Raw genomic sequence first — 14,008 nt, forward strand, 5'->3', positions numbered from 1 at the left:
ACTATTCAATTGTAAAATTGGGAAATTCAGATGCTGGGGTTCTGAGGTTTCTAGACAGGATTGCTGGGACTCAGAAACTAATGTAGTGCATCTATTGGCATCTGCTGGATCAGACAGGAGTTGAACTTTATTAACACAGGTAAATTCTACAGAAGTGTTTACAGAGGCAGGCAAAGATTTTCTAATGTCTGTTTCACTGAACAAAGACTCATGAGTACTGGCTAGGCTGGTCTCAGAAGTCAGCAGGACCTCTGGGTCCTCTGCTGAGAAATTTGTGCAGGGCAAGGTTAAGGAAGTATTAGTAATTTCTGTCTTACTGGGAAGTAACACTGAGTTATCCATGGTACAGGGTGGAATTACAGGAACTCCAATTTCACACAAAAGGAGCTCTGAATCACTCGCTGAATCAGCCAAAGGTGCTGAAGCAGGCGAGTCATCAGCAACTGAGGAAGTGGAACAATCTCCAATTGACAGTGTGTCTTCCCTGGTATCAACTGATTGAATCGCATAAAAATCGTCCAAAATCATTCTCCACACATCGATCAATGGAGCCACAAAGTCATACCCACACACACCAGTCTTTATTAGGTTATAAGCCGACTTAATGCATGCATTCAATGCTAATTCACTTTTTGCACTGTAAAACTGACAAAATGAACTTGCATCTTTCTTCCATTCATAGACCAGAGCTTCCATCTCTCCTCTCTCAAATGGAGGATCCCATGCATATTTAACAGCTGAGCATTCAGGCTGATCATAGTTTGCAAATGTGTTAGTGGCAGAAACATACATTGGGTTATTTAGCAGGTGATTGGCCGATTTCTTATTCCTAAGGATCTCCAATACCTGTAGCAAGTGTTGAACTGTAGTGTATGCAAATTTCCCTTGCTGCACGAATAAATTGATCTGTTCAATACTCTGTAATATATCTTCATAATCATATTCAGATAATTCATTTAAACAAGAACTTTTATTTTCCCGGGCTAGCAATGAAAGTTCATTAGTAGTTTCATAGGTCCATTTGACTCCCCTGAATGGTGACTGAATTTCATTATCTGCTAATGACGGAGTCTCATTACAGATCTGATGCGCAGTCGCTAAGGGCAATGACTCCGCTGATTGTAACGCTTTTCTTTTGGAGCGTTTACGTTTGGCTTTAGACCCTGCTGCCTTAGGTGATTTATTCAAAGCAGAAGAAAAGTTATCAGAACAATTATCTGCTTGCTGATTATTTTTGTAGGCAGTAGAAGGAGCAGCTGATTGACAAGCTGCCAGGAGCTTATCAAAAGGGCTAGGCAAATCGATTTTGCGCAGCCAGTTATGGATCACAAACGCTAGAAATTCCAGCGGTCTTTCTTTCAAATTAGTATGATCCAAGACATCGTACGCCCACTGGAACAAATTTCCCTTAAACAAAACATAAATTAACTGGGGGGCCCACGTTGAAACAGGAGTAGCCTGGAGCTCGGGATTGGCCAAAAACCTGGTACATTCAGAAAAAAACTCATTTTCTGTTTCAGAATTAAGTTTCTCAAATTTCTTAACAGGAACAGGAACCATAACAAACAGTGTCATTTTTGCTGGAAACCCCCCCCCCCCCCCCACAATGGGGATTGGTAATGGGGCTACCATAATGTTAAGCTTGGAGGTGTATTCCCCACAGTCAGCATGCAACACATAAGCTGACGTGAAGGAGGTACACACACTAGCACAAAGAATCAGGATATCCCCAGTTTAGTGGAGGAGAGGACTGACTCCAATAGGAGATTGTGGTGCACAGAGCCGGTGCAGATCCGAACAGCCACAATAAACCAGGACTGAGGAGATCAGGGCAGGTAGACAGAATGAACGCTTGCTTAACTAGCCACTACTTAGTGACAGCAAGCGTCCACAACAAGACAGACTGGAATGAGGCAGCCAATGCGTTTGCAGCGATGGCGTGCCTCACAAAGACAGGACAGGACAGTCAGGAAATAGCAGGATCAAGATAGATGAATGTAACACAGACAAATATACAATAAGTATGTTTTCCTAGCGTATTACAATTACAGCTATCAATAAAACTATTTGTAACGTCTGACTAACATATGTATATATTGGCAATGAACCGATATATGACATAAGCAGGAACACTGACTAGAACTGGAGCAACACAGGGAACAGGACTCAGAAGGATTCGCTATCTCTTCGCAGAGATGAACGCAATCCACAAACAGAACCAGGAGCAGGATACTAACTCAGCACGGGTGATCACGATACGCGCAACCTACCAAAACGTGCTGAAAGGCTGACTAACTGAACACAGGAAATAAACAGTTCGTGTATGTATATATCAGCGACACTGATGTATCAACGTAACACGAATACAAGGAAAATAACAAAATGTGCAAGTATGCGTATATATTGGCGATGAACCAATATATGACACAAGACAAGCAGAGAAACAACTTCTAGAACAAGAGCAGAACTAGGAGGACTCGCTGACCCCTTCGCAAGAGTCAGCGCAGTCCACACGGACTAGGAACGAGGTGGGGCACGAGCAGAGTAACAGACAGAATCTGAGACTATGGTAGCCCATGAAGCATTGCAGGAAGCAGTTCTTTATACTGAGGTCATCCAATGGGAGCAGACCTGCAGATTCCCACACAAGTGAATGGTAATTAATCACAGGCTGACAGCAGGAAAAGGCAGACAATGATATGCAGCCTGCAGGAAAGGGATTGCCCCTCCATTGCAGCAGACAATGTTTGTTTACACAAAAGCATATTAAACTGTCATTAACTTCAGAGCGACTGCAGATGGAATCAGCAACTAGTTTAAGTGCAAACCAAACTATGCAAGCAAATGCATGTAATGACATCAGAACTGCTTGGGTTGCAATACCACTGCAGTCAGCAGTAAACGCTGCAGAAGCGATCATAACACAGTCATCCTGCAGCTCACGGCACTGTCCCCTTTCTTGCCATGCTACAGTTGACTCTGGATGTAGCAGCAGCGTGTGTACAGAGAATGGAGCAGCTCTGGGGAACTTAGAGTCAGGTATGAACACAGCCCTGTGCCCTGCTGTGTGATGCTTCACTTTCCCTTTCATTACCAACGTCGGCTGTCCTCATTATGATCTGTATCCAAACTGCTCCTGATCGATCCCGTTGTCGATTGGGAGCAGATCGGACATTTAAGAAATAGTCGTCAGATCCTGTCAGTCGGACAGGAAATTGCATTATGTGTACCCAGCATGATGTTTTACCATATTATTATACTGTATTGTACATGGCTGAGGCAGACCTTTTAGGAATCCCTCCCCCTCCCCCCGAAAATACTGGATTTGCCCCAATGCAACCTGCCCTTATTAATTTTGCACCATACAGCAAAAGGGAACTTTGTTAACAGCTACTCCAGTTAGAGACTGCAACTGTTTAACACTCCCCTAAGACCAGTAGTCTGAGAGACAGTAAATGTGCCACTCTCCTTCACCAAAAACACTATGGAAGGCCAGAATACCATGACATTGCAAAAGGCTGTTCTTAAAGCGTTTTAAAACTCTGACAAAATTTTCAACAAAAATGTGTTTTCCTACTTTTTATAACCCATACAATTATCATATTTGCTTTTGTGCACAAGTATTATTATTCATTTAGACATTATAACTTCCCAAAGTTCAGTTAATTTATTTTTAAAGCTGCTGGTGCATTTTATTCATAACTGTTGTAATTCTGTTGTGAATGCAGCCACCAGTGGTTTCTGACCTGTGTTTCACCCCAGGACTCATCAGCTGCAGTCCTGCACAGCCAGAGAATGTTTACATAAATGTATCAAGTAAAGAATGTGTACACAAGATAAGCTTAACAGCAGTTCGAATGCAAGTTCTCCCTGCAGAAGAAAGAGTTAGCCCTGTGATGTAACCCTTTGAATGCTGTTTTACAAAAAAAAAAACTTTGTGTTAGTATATTATATGCTTTAAAATAATCTTTTAGAGCAAAAAAGAAATTCTTGGTTATATTCCGCTTTAAGCAGGCATCGGGTCTTCATCCAGAAAGCCCTTATGTGACATCAGTGATGGCGCATCTTTCGGTTGAGCAGAAGAAAGGAAGGATATCGGTGAAAATGGGCTTTAAGCTCTGTTATTCTCTGTAGTGATATTGGGATATATTCACTAAACTGTGGTAAGCAGAATAATGTAAATTCTGACCGCAGGATGAGTAGAGCATAATGCTATACATTTCATGCAATGCATTACTCTTGACTCGCGTTTTACATACATTCTTCTTCTTACCACAGTCTGGTGAATATAAGCCATTTTATCTGTTCTGCACAGCGGTAAAACATTGGCTAATATCAAATATCACATGTTCCTTTAAAAATCGATTTTAAGTGTAAACTGAAAAAATACATATATATATATATATATATATATATATATATATCTATATATATAAAATAAAGTCATTTTTGTTCTAAGAACAAATGAAGCAAATACAGTCTTCATCCGTTTATCCTTAGGCCCACTATAAATGAGGCTCCTTTGTGACTTACCCTTTGTTTCTCAGTGGAATATGCGGAGCGTTGCTGTTGGTAGTGAATAGTCTCATGTTACCTCTGCATATTGTGTGAAGATTAACGCATCATTTCTACAGTCGTGATGATGCAGCAATATATAAAGCACTCGCTTCTACGTGGGTCTCAGATAATCAGGTAGTCCAGCTGTTATCCAAGCAATTAATAAGGCAGGGAAAATTCTGCTTGGAAGTGTTTACATCAACAGACCTTTGGATGTGTCACAACTCTTGAGAGATCTCAGTATTATGTGGATTTTCCAAGTACAAATCCCAGCAGGATGTTCAATGTGCTATCAGTACACATGAGAGAATCTCGTGAACTTCAGACTCTAAGGTTAGCATCATCACACCCGACCCCTGCTGGCTGAGGTTTATTAAGTTCTGCCTACTTCAAAGCAAACAGAAATAAACTCAAGAGATAATTAAAGACTACCTGTTTTATAATTTATAAAAGGTTTCATGTAAAGCTCTACCTCAGAGCTGCAAGGATCGGCGGATGTCAGCTGCAGTAACTCACCTGCTTACCCAGTGCCCATAATTCAGAGGTCATCCCTTCCTCCCAATCTCCCATCCCACTGGCAAAACTGCTGTGGCATTTTTTTCCTCAAGTGTTCCAAAGTTCCATGACTGAAAAGCTCAGGCTGTGGACGTCTTGCCAATGGAGGGGGTGGAGTTTCAGACTTCTAATTATTTAGAGGTTTTGGGTGAGTCACCACCACTGACACCCACCGATCCTTGCAGCTCTAAGATACAACATTAGATTAAATGTTTTATAAACTATAAGATAGGCACTCTTTAATTGTATGTGTAGTCACAAAGGTGTATACAGTGGGTTGCAAAAGTATTCAGCCCCCTTGAAGTTTGTCACATTACTGCCACAAACATGCATCAATTTTATTGGAATTCCACGTAAAAGACCAATACAAAGTGGTGTACATGTGAGAAGTTGATCAAAAATCATACATCATTCCAAACATTATTTACAAATAAATCACTGCAAAGTGGGGTGTGCGTAATTATTCGGCCCCCTGAGTCAATACTTTGTAGAACCACCTTTTGCTGCAATTACAGCTGCCAGTCTTTTAGGGTATGTCCCTACCAGCTTTGCACATCTAGAGACTGAAATCCTTGCCCATTCTTCTTTGCAAAACAGCTCAGTCAGATTAGATGGGCAGAATTTGTGAACAGCAGTTTTCAGATCTTGCCACAGATTCTCAATTGGATTTAGATCTGGACTTTGACTGAGCCATTCTAACAGATAGATATGTTTTGTTTTAAACAATTCAATTTTTGCCCTGGCTTTATGTTTAGGGTCATTGTCCTGCTGGAAGGTGAACCTCCGCCCCAGTTTCAAGTCTTTTGCAGTCTCCAAGAGGTTTTCTTCCAAGATTACCCTGTATTTGGCTCCATCCATCTTCCCATCAACTCTGACCAGCTTCCCTGTCCCTGCTGAAGAGAAGCACCCCTCGAGCATGATGCCGTCACCACCATATTTGACAGTGGGGATGGTGTGTTCAGAGTGATGTGCAGTGTTAGTTTTCTGCAACACATAGTGTTATGCATTTTGGCCAAAAAGTTCAATTTTGGTCTCATCTGACCAGAGCACCTTCTTCCACATGGTTGCTGTATCCCCCACATGGCTTGTGGCAAACTGCAAATGGGACTTCTTATGCTTTCTGTTAACAATGCCTTTCTTCTTGCCACTCTTCCATAAAGGCCAACTTTGTACAGTGCATGACTAATAGTTGTCCTATGGACAGATTCCCCCACCTGAGCTGTAGATCTCTGCAGCTCGTCCAGAGTCACCATGGGTCTCTTGACTGCATTTCTGATCAGCGCTCTCCTTGTTTGGCCTGTGAGTTTAGGTGGATGGCCTTGTCTTGGTAGGTGTACAGTTGTGTCATACTCCTTCCATTTCTAAATGATCGCATGAACAGTGCTCCGTGGGATGTTCAAGGCTTTGGAAATCTTTTTGTAGCCTAAGCCTGCTTTAAATTTCTCAATAACTTGATCCTTGACCTTTCTTGTGTGTTCTTTGGACTTCATGGTGTTGTTGCTCCCAATATTCTCTTAGACAACCTCTGAGGCCATCACAGAGCAGCTATATTTGTACTGACATTAGATTACACACAGGTGCACTGTATTTAGTCATTAGCACTCATTAGGCAATGTCTATAGGCAACTGACTGCACTCAGATCAAAGGGGGCCGAATAATTATGCACACACCACTTTGCAGTTATTTACTTGTAAAAAATGTTTGGAATCATGTATGATTTTTGTTCCACTTCTCACGTGTACACCACTTTGTGTTGGTCTTTCATGTGGAATTCCAATAAAATTGATTCATGTTTGTGGCAGTAATATGACAAAATGTGGAAAACTTCAAGGGGGCTGAATACTTTTGCAACCCACTGTAAAACTGTCGTGTTGTCTCATATTTTTTTTTTTTTTTTACTTTTAGAGATTAAAGTGTCTCTGCGTCCCATGTCCCTTTGCGTGTATTTTTTCACTCTGCGCATGTGCAGGGGCGCAGAGACACTGACGCGTGGCTTGCAGGGGAGGACAGGGCCAGGATGGTCAGGCGGCGGGAGTGCGCGCGTGCCAGTTGTGCTCGTGCGCACGTTGGATATGTCACGTGCAGTGAGTGCATGCGCGCTGACATGCAATGGTGACAGATCTAAAGCCCATTTTTGAAAGAGCTTAGGTCGCTAAGGTTGCTACCACTAAGCTCAATAGATTACTGTTTGATCACTATTTGTAATTGATAAGAGAGCAAACATAGCAGAAAGCCTTTTCTCTGCAGGATTCATTGGGGGGCATTTATCGAGAGTGTCCAAGACAAAATATTGGTAAGTTTTTAGAAATCCATGCAGAACTGTCTCAGACAGCCTAAGAAATCACTAGATAGTGCAGATTCCTTCTTAAACTGTAAGGAATAGGAGGAGTTAGGAGGGCTTCTCAGACAGTGCAGTGTGTGAGGGAAATTGCTGTTGCTGAGGTAACCAATACATCTGTTTTATTGCATTAATGCCCAGCACTGAAAGGGTTACAGAACATCTGTAGAACTGCTATTAAGCACTTCTTAATCTAAGACAGTTTAGGGATGGATTTGCACTTTTCTTAACTGTAGTGCAGCTCTGGAAATCCACATTAAACTGACGCTATTACGTAGGATTTGTGAAGTTTCTTATTATCATGCAGAACAGTTCCTCTGCTGGTTAGAACAGTTTAAAGGGACTCCGAGCACAAAAAAAAAAAGAAAGTTGTACTCACCATGGGCTTTCTCCAGCCCAGTGCTGGTCGGGAGGTCCCACGCCGGCGTCCTGGCTCCTCTCCTTCTCCCCGCTCCGGAATGGCTGGCAGGCCGCAGCCCGGGCGACACTCTCCCGAGTGTCGGGCTTCTTCTTCCGCATATGACGCGGATTACGTCACACGCCGGCCGCCTCGCGTCATCATGGCGGCCGGCGTGAAAGTACTGCGCATGCGCGCTTTGTTCGCGCATGCGCAGTACTTTCACGCCGGCCGCCATGATGACGCGAGGCGGCCGGCGTGTGACGTAATCCGCGTCATATGCGGAAGAAGAAGCCCGACACTCGGGAGAGTGTCGCCCGGGCTGCGGCCTGCCAGCCATTCCGGAGCGGGGAGAAGGAGAGGAGCCAGGACGCCGGCGTGGGACCTCCCGACCAGCACTGGGCTGGAGAAAGCCCATGGTGAGTACAACTTTCTTTTTTTTGTTTGTGCTCGGAGTCCCTTTAAGAAGAAACAACTGTTGGTAATTCTTTGATAAATCTGGCCCAGTAACTTTAGCAGAGGTGAAATAATTGTACTCACAAAAGTAAAATTACATAGAATCTCACTAAATCACATAAAATCTCCCAGCAATGCTATACTCTGAGCTAGGGGAACTTGTGATTTTTACAAACTGACATCACTTTGGAGCAAACACAAGTTAGATAACTGTATGTACAGCAGAGAGTAAGAAAACAAGTTTTTATTGTAAGTCATGGCAGACTAATTTTCATTTAAAGAAGAACTGCAATGTCTTCTTGCATCAAAGTCATATGATTAAAAAAATGAAAAAGAAAATAACACCACAGGGCTGATGCTGATTAGTACAGCACTAGCTTATAACTTTTTCCAACCTCAAAGCCCTTTCTCAATAGATAGTCCTGTCTGTGGCCCTCCTCACAATGTCACAAACATACAAAATTAATCAGATATTTGTGATTCCATACAGTAAAATGACAGTATGTGTGCATGTTTTGATAGTAGTATGATTTGATCCTTTCCATATTTGATCCTGGTTATCACTATGAAGTTCATTTTGGAAACTTGTAACCTTGCAATACGTAAACAGACAGTGATAAAGAAGTAATCACACAATTTGTTGTGCACTGTCCATGGTGCTGAAAGCACTGAAAATAGCATTCAGCACTCAGACGACATATAAAGTACACTTTGGTCAGATGTGCAATGCTTGAGTTTCAAGTGAACCAAATGCACAGGCAAACCCTTAAACCCCAACTAAACAAAACATTTAATAAAGCAGTCTAATAGACATAAGTTTTATAGGGGATTATGAATAGTTTATAGAAGCAAAGTGGCTGAAAGCCAGATGCAATGCTAAAAGTCTGTTCCTGCTCTCATTCCATCATCCTAGACATGCAGCCAGTGAGCGATGTTTAATACTGTATCTTCCTAACAATTAATGCTGACCATCACAATGAACAACTAATGATGATTACTCTGATCACTTAAAGGACCACTGTTGCGAAAATCTTAAAATGTAAAATATATGTAAACATATACAATTAGGAAGTATGTTTCTTCCAGAGTAAAATGAGCCATAAATTACTTTTCCCCTATGTGGCTGTTGCTTACAGTAGGTAGTAGAAATCTGACAGCACCGACAGGTTTTGGACTAGCCCATCTCCTCATGGGGGGTTCACAGGGATTTCCTTATTTTCAAAATGCACTTAGTGAATGGCAGTTGCTCCGTCCAACTGCCAAAAAAGTGTGCAGTGAGCAGGGAGGCTGGCCAGCATCTTTCCATAAATCTTTTTCAGGGAGTGCCTTTATAAAGAATAAAGGTCATGCTGAGAATCCCCTATGTAGAGATTGACTAGCCCAAAACCTGTCAGTAATGTCAGATTTCTACTACCTACTGTAAGTGACTGTAAGTGACAGCAACATAGGAGAGAAGTAATGTATGGCTCATTTTACTCAAGATGAAACGTACTTCTTATTTGCATGTGTTTTAAATTTTAAGATTTTCGCGACAGTTCCTCTTTAAGGAAGTTGATATTACTTCAGATGTGCCCAAAGCAAATGTAAATAGCCAAAGTGTGTTTCTGTTTACAGCTTCTGTTTGTATCCTAAGACCGATTGGTTTCTCTGCCCTGCCAGTCCTGATCCTGTGGGCATTCAGTCTCATAAGTCTGTCTAGGTGAGCCCTACTATGACTAACTCTGTTAGTAGTAACTTCTTTCCATTTGCAGCGCAGATCTGCACAACTTTGCCTTGCACATGACTCCCCACGGGCAGTGCTTGTGATCCCATTCATTACACTGAATGGGATCATGGGCGCAATCACCACAAAATGGGTTAAAAATGTGCTGTAATTCAGTGGCGAATTGCAGCGCATGTATGGCAACAGCATGCTTTTGTGTTTCCGTAAGTGTGGCTGAAAGTGAGCTATATGGAAACAAGCCCTAAGGCCCTATCTCCACACAATGGGATTCCCTCCACATTCCTGCATGTGAAATCAGATCCAGCTTATTTAAATCAATAGACTGTTTCTGAATCCCATTCGGGGAGGGGGTGGGCACATCTGCAACATTTTCCCACAGACTGCATCCAAATTCCCATTGCCATGCATTGGCATTGTGGGGATTCAGGTGAGATTTTGCATTAGCTATAAGGAAAGCAAAAATGCAGCATACCATGTATTTGGATATCAGAAAAAAATGCATTAACAGAAATGCAACAGTGGGCTTCTGTAATTGCAAAATGCAACAAATTACACTGGTGAAGATGAGCCCTAAATCTGAACTGTGTTCTGTGCACATTTGTCCTGTGCCTGTACTATCCCCACCACTGTACTCTAACATGAAGGGCCTACTTGTTCTAGCTCACAAAATTGCTTCGGGTAGCATGGTGGTGTAGTGGTTAGCGCTCTCGCCTTGCTGTGCTGGGCCTCCAGTTCAAATCCCAGCCAGGTCAACATCTGCAAGGAATTTATATGTTCTCCCCATCTGTGTGGGTTTCCTCTGGGTACACCAGTTTTGTCCCACATCCCAAAAAACATACAGATAAGTTAATTGGCTTCCCTCTAAATTGGCCCTAGACTATGATACATACACTACATCATATAGACATATAGGAACTAGATTGTGAGACCCTCTGAGGGACAGTTAGTGACAAGACAATATACTCTGTACAGCGATGCGTAATATGTCGGTGCTATATAAATACTTAGATAAACAAAATTGCATTATTTAGCTTGCTGCCTCAAGTGGCTATTACATTCTTAGGTGGATAATGGCTGGTTGAATCAGCCAGCAACTCTTATATCAATCTGACAGCAAAATGAATCCATTGGAGAACATAGTAATGAGAAATTGCTCAGCAGAGAGCTCACCTTTTCTGTAGAGCTTTTCATTTATTTTCAATTACAGAAATACTCTTTGACATTACTTTTCTAAAGGAGATATGAATCCGGGAGCACTGAGGTGAGGCTGAAGTGAGACTAACCTCACTCCAAGCACCCAGTCATGTGCAGGGTGATAAATATAACAAAAGAGTCTCCGAGTGTGATTGAGTGGATGTCTCAACTGTGCATAGAGTCACTTCACTATCTTTTACTGTATAATACATTTGCTATCTAGGTATTTCATGGACAAATATCTGTAATCCATAGTGATGATCATAATCCACTCGGACAAATGTAATTACGATTTAGAAATTCGATTAATTTTGCTTAATCCATTCGTAAGTTAGCTTACTTATGCATAACTTCGGGGTGACTTTAGCAGTAAATAGCAAAGCCCCCATACATGCTCCTTCTTCTCATTTGTTTAATTGACGCTGACCATGTGACCATATGTACTTCTGCATGCCAGATGTGTCGGTCATTCACAGTTTCTTTCAGCTATTGCATAGGCATGTTCATAGCTTCACATATGCGGTCTATCCACCTTAACCTCTGCTGTTGTCCTCGTCTTTTGCCCTCAATTTTTTCAAGCATCAAAGATTTCTCCAAAGAATCTGGCCTTCTTATTAGGTGTCAAAGTATGTAAGTTTTAATAGTAGTATCAACCCTTCTAGTGAACACTATGGCCTTATGTAATTAAGTATTGACGGTTTTGATCTTCTGGCAGTCCAGAGAACTTTCGGTAGCTTTCTCTAAACCCACAATTCAAAAGCATTGCTTTCTCTATGCATGACCTTATTTATAGTCCAACTTTCACAGCCATATGTTATAACTGGGAATACCATAGCTTTTACTTTGCCATAGCTTTCTTCCCAAGTAACAATGATCACTTAATCTCAAGGCTTCAGTCACCATCTGCAGAGATCTTCGATCCCAGGAATATTAAATCTGTTACAACTTCTGCTTGTTCTCCGTCTGTTTGTAGATTGGTCATTGGAGCAAATTACATGACTTTAGTTTTCTTGATGTTGAGTAGTAGACCAGCTTTGCCACTTTTTTGTTTTGACATTCCTGATTAGGCTGTTCAATTCTTCTTCAATTTTAGCCATCAGAGTGGTATCATCGGCATATCTCATATTGTTAATATTCCTGCCAGCTCTTTTAATTCCAGCATGCGATTCACCCAAACCAGCTTGTTGCATTGCATATTCATCATATAAGTTAAATAAGGAGACAACATGCAGCCTTCTCACGCTCCATTGTCAATTATGAAACATTCAGTTACTCCATACACTTCTCTAACTGTTGCTTCTTGGTTTGCAAATAGATTCCTCAAAAGTCAAATGATATCAAAAGGCATACATGCTATCCTCACCAAAACTGATATTTTTGCATTTTGTATTGTTTAAAAAAACATTTTTTCTTTGACATTTAAAGGGGAATGAAACCCAGCATTTCTTCTTTGCTCTAATAGATTATTTACAACATATTATATACAACAACCAGCATTTTTTTTTTACTAGAACAGCATTCAAATGGTTACACACAGGACTTCAAAGTTCAGTGCAGATAAATCTAGATGCATCCAAAGTTGTAGATAATGTTATCTTGTGTTTAATTGTATCAAGTGAGGAATGTAAATAAATGCTTATCCTACACTGCCAGGTCCCCGGAACAAAGTCAGACAATTTAGAAAGCATTTCTGCTTCTTAGAACATTAATAAAGCAGTTATACATAAAATGCAAAGTCAGCTTTCAGTGCAAAAAAAGTGTACTTTGGGAACGTATAATTTCTAAATGAATACTAATACTTATGCACAAAAGCAAATATGATAACCGTATGGCATATAAAAAGTAGGAAAACATGTTTTTATTCATTATGTTAGGGTTTTATACCGCTTTAAAATAAATTTTTCTCAAAAACTACAAGGAGATATTCCCCTTAAGAAGAAGCCAAAGTCGGTTTGAAGAATGTGATCTGCCTATACAGCCCAGCCTCTGTTGGTCTCCCAAACCCCCCTAAGGTCCCCCTGCACTCTGCAATCAGACATAAATCACAGCCGCGCTGTGCTGGCTGTGTTTACATCTGTAGTGTCAGTCTCGGCTGCTCCCCCGCCTCCTGCAGAGCTCCGGTCCCTGCCACCCTCCCTTCCCTCTAATCAGCGGGGAGGGAAGGGAGGCAGGCGGGGACCGAAGTTCTGCAGGAGGTGGGGAGAGCTGCAGACTGACACTACAGAGAAAAACACAGCCCGCTGCGACACGCTGTGTGTCGACAGCGAGGCTGTGATTTATGAGGGATTGCAGAGTGCAGGGGGACCTTAGGGGGGGTTGGGATACCAACAGAGGCTGGGCTGTATACGCTGATCCAGCCTCTGTATGCAGATCACATTCTTCAAACCAACCTCGGGTTCTCTTTAACAAATGTAGCAATTTTGGTGACAATGGCATTTGTGGAAGCTTTGCTATTAACCTCTACAGTGGCTTAAAGTTGGTGCAAAATTACGGTTCCGGATTGCGGTTAAAACCAAATTAAATTATTTTTTTCTGAAATTGCACATTACAATACATAATTAAGATTATGTGAAATTCGTTCTTATCACTAGTAGTCCATCTTTCATTTCTATCACACCTTCTCTCTCTATTTTTCCACATATCTATCTATCTATCTATCTATCTATCTATCTATCTATCTATCTATCTAATCTATATTTGTACTTTATGTTTTTATCTTCTAACCATCATCCTATCTATACAGAACATACTGTACACACACTATTATTATTATTTTTTACTCAATAT

The 14,008-nt window shown here is 41.4% G+C and overlaps 1 protein-coding gene across 1 annotated transcript in view; it reads right to left on the bottom strand.

Annotated features, from left to right (window-relative positions):
• ANO3 (anoctamin 3) overlaps nucleotides 1-14,008 on the bottom strand; it is a 522,514-nt gene that overhangs the window by 354,087 nt on the left and 154,419 nt on the right. The gene's annotated exons all lie outside the window — the stretch shown is intronic.

Source organism: Hyperolius riggenbachi, chromosome 11 (genome assembly GCF_040937935.1).
Source record: "Hyperolius riggenbachi isolate aHypRig1 chromosome 11, aHypRig1.pri, whole genome shotgun sequence".
Taxonomy (NCBI): domain Eukaryota; kingdom Metazoa; phylum Chordata; class Amphibia; order Anura; family Hyperoliidae; genus Hyperolius; species Hyperolius riggenbachi.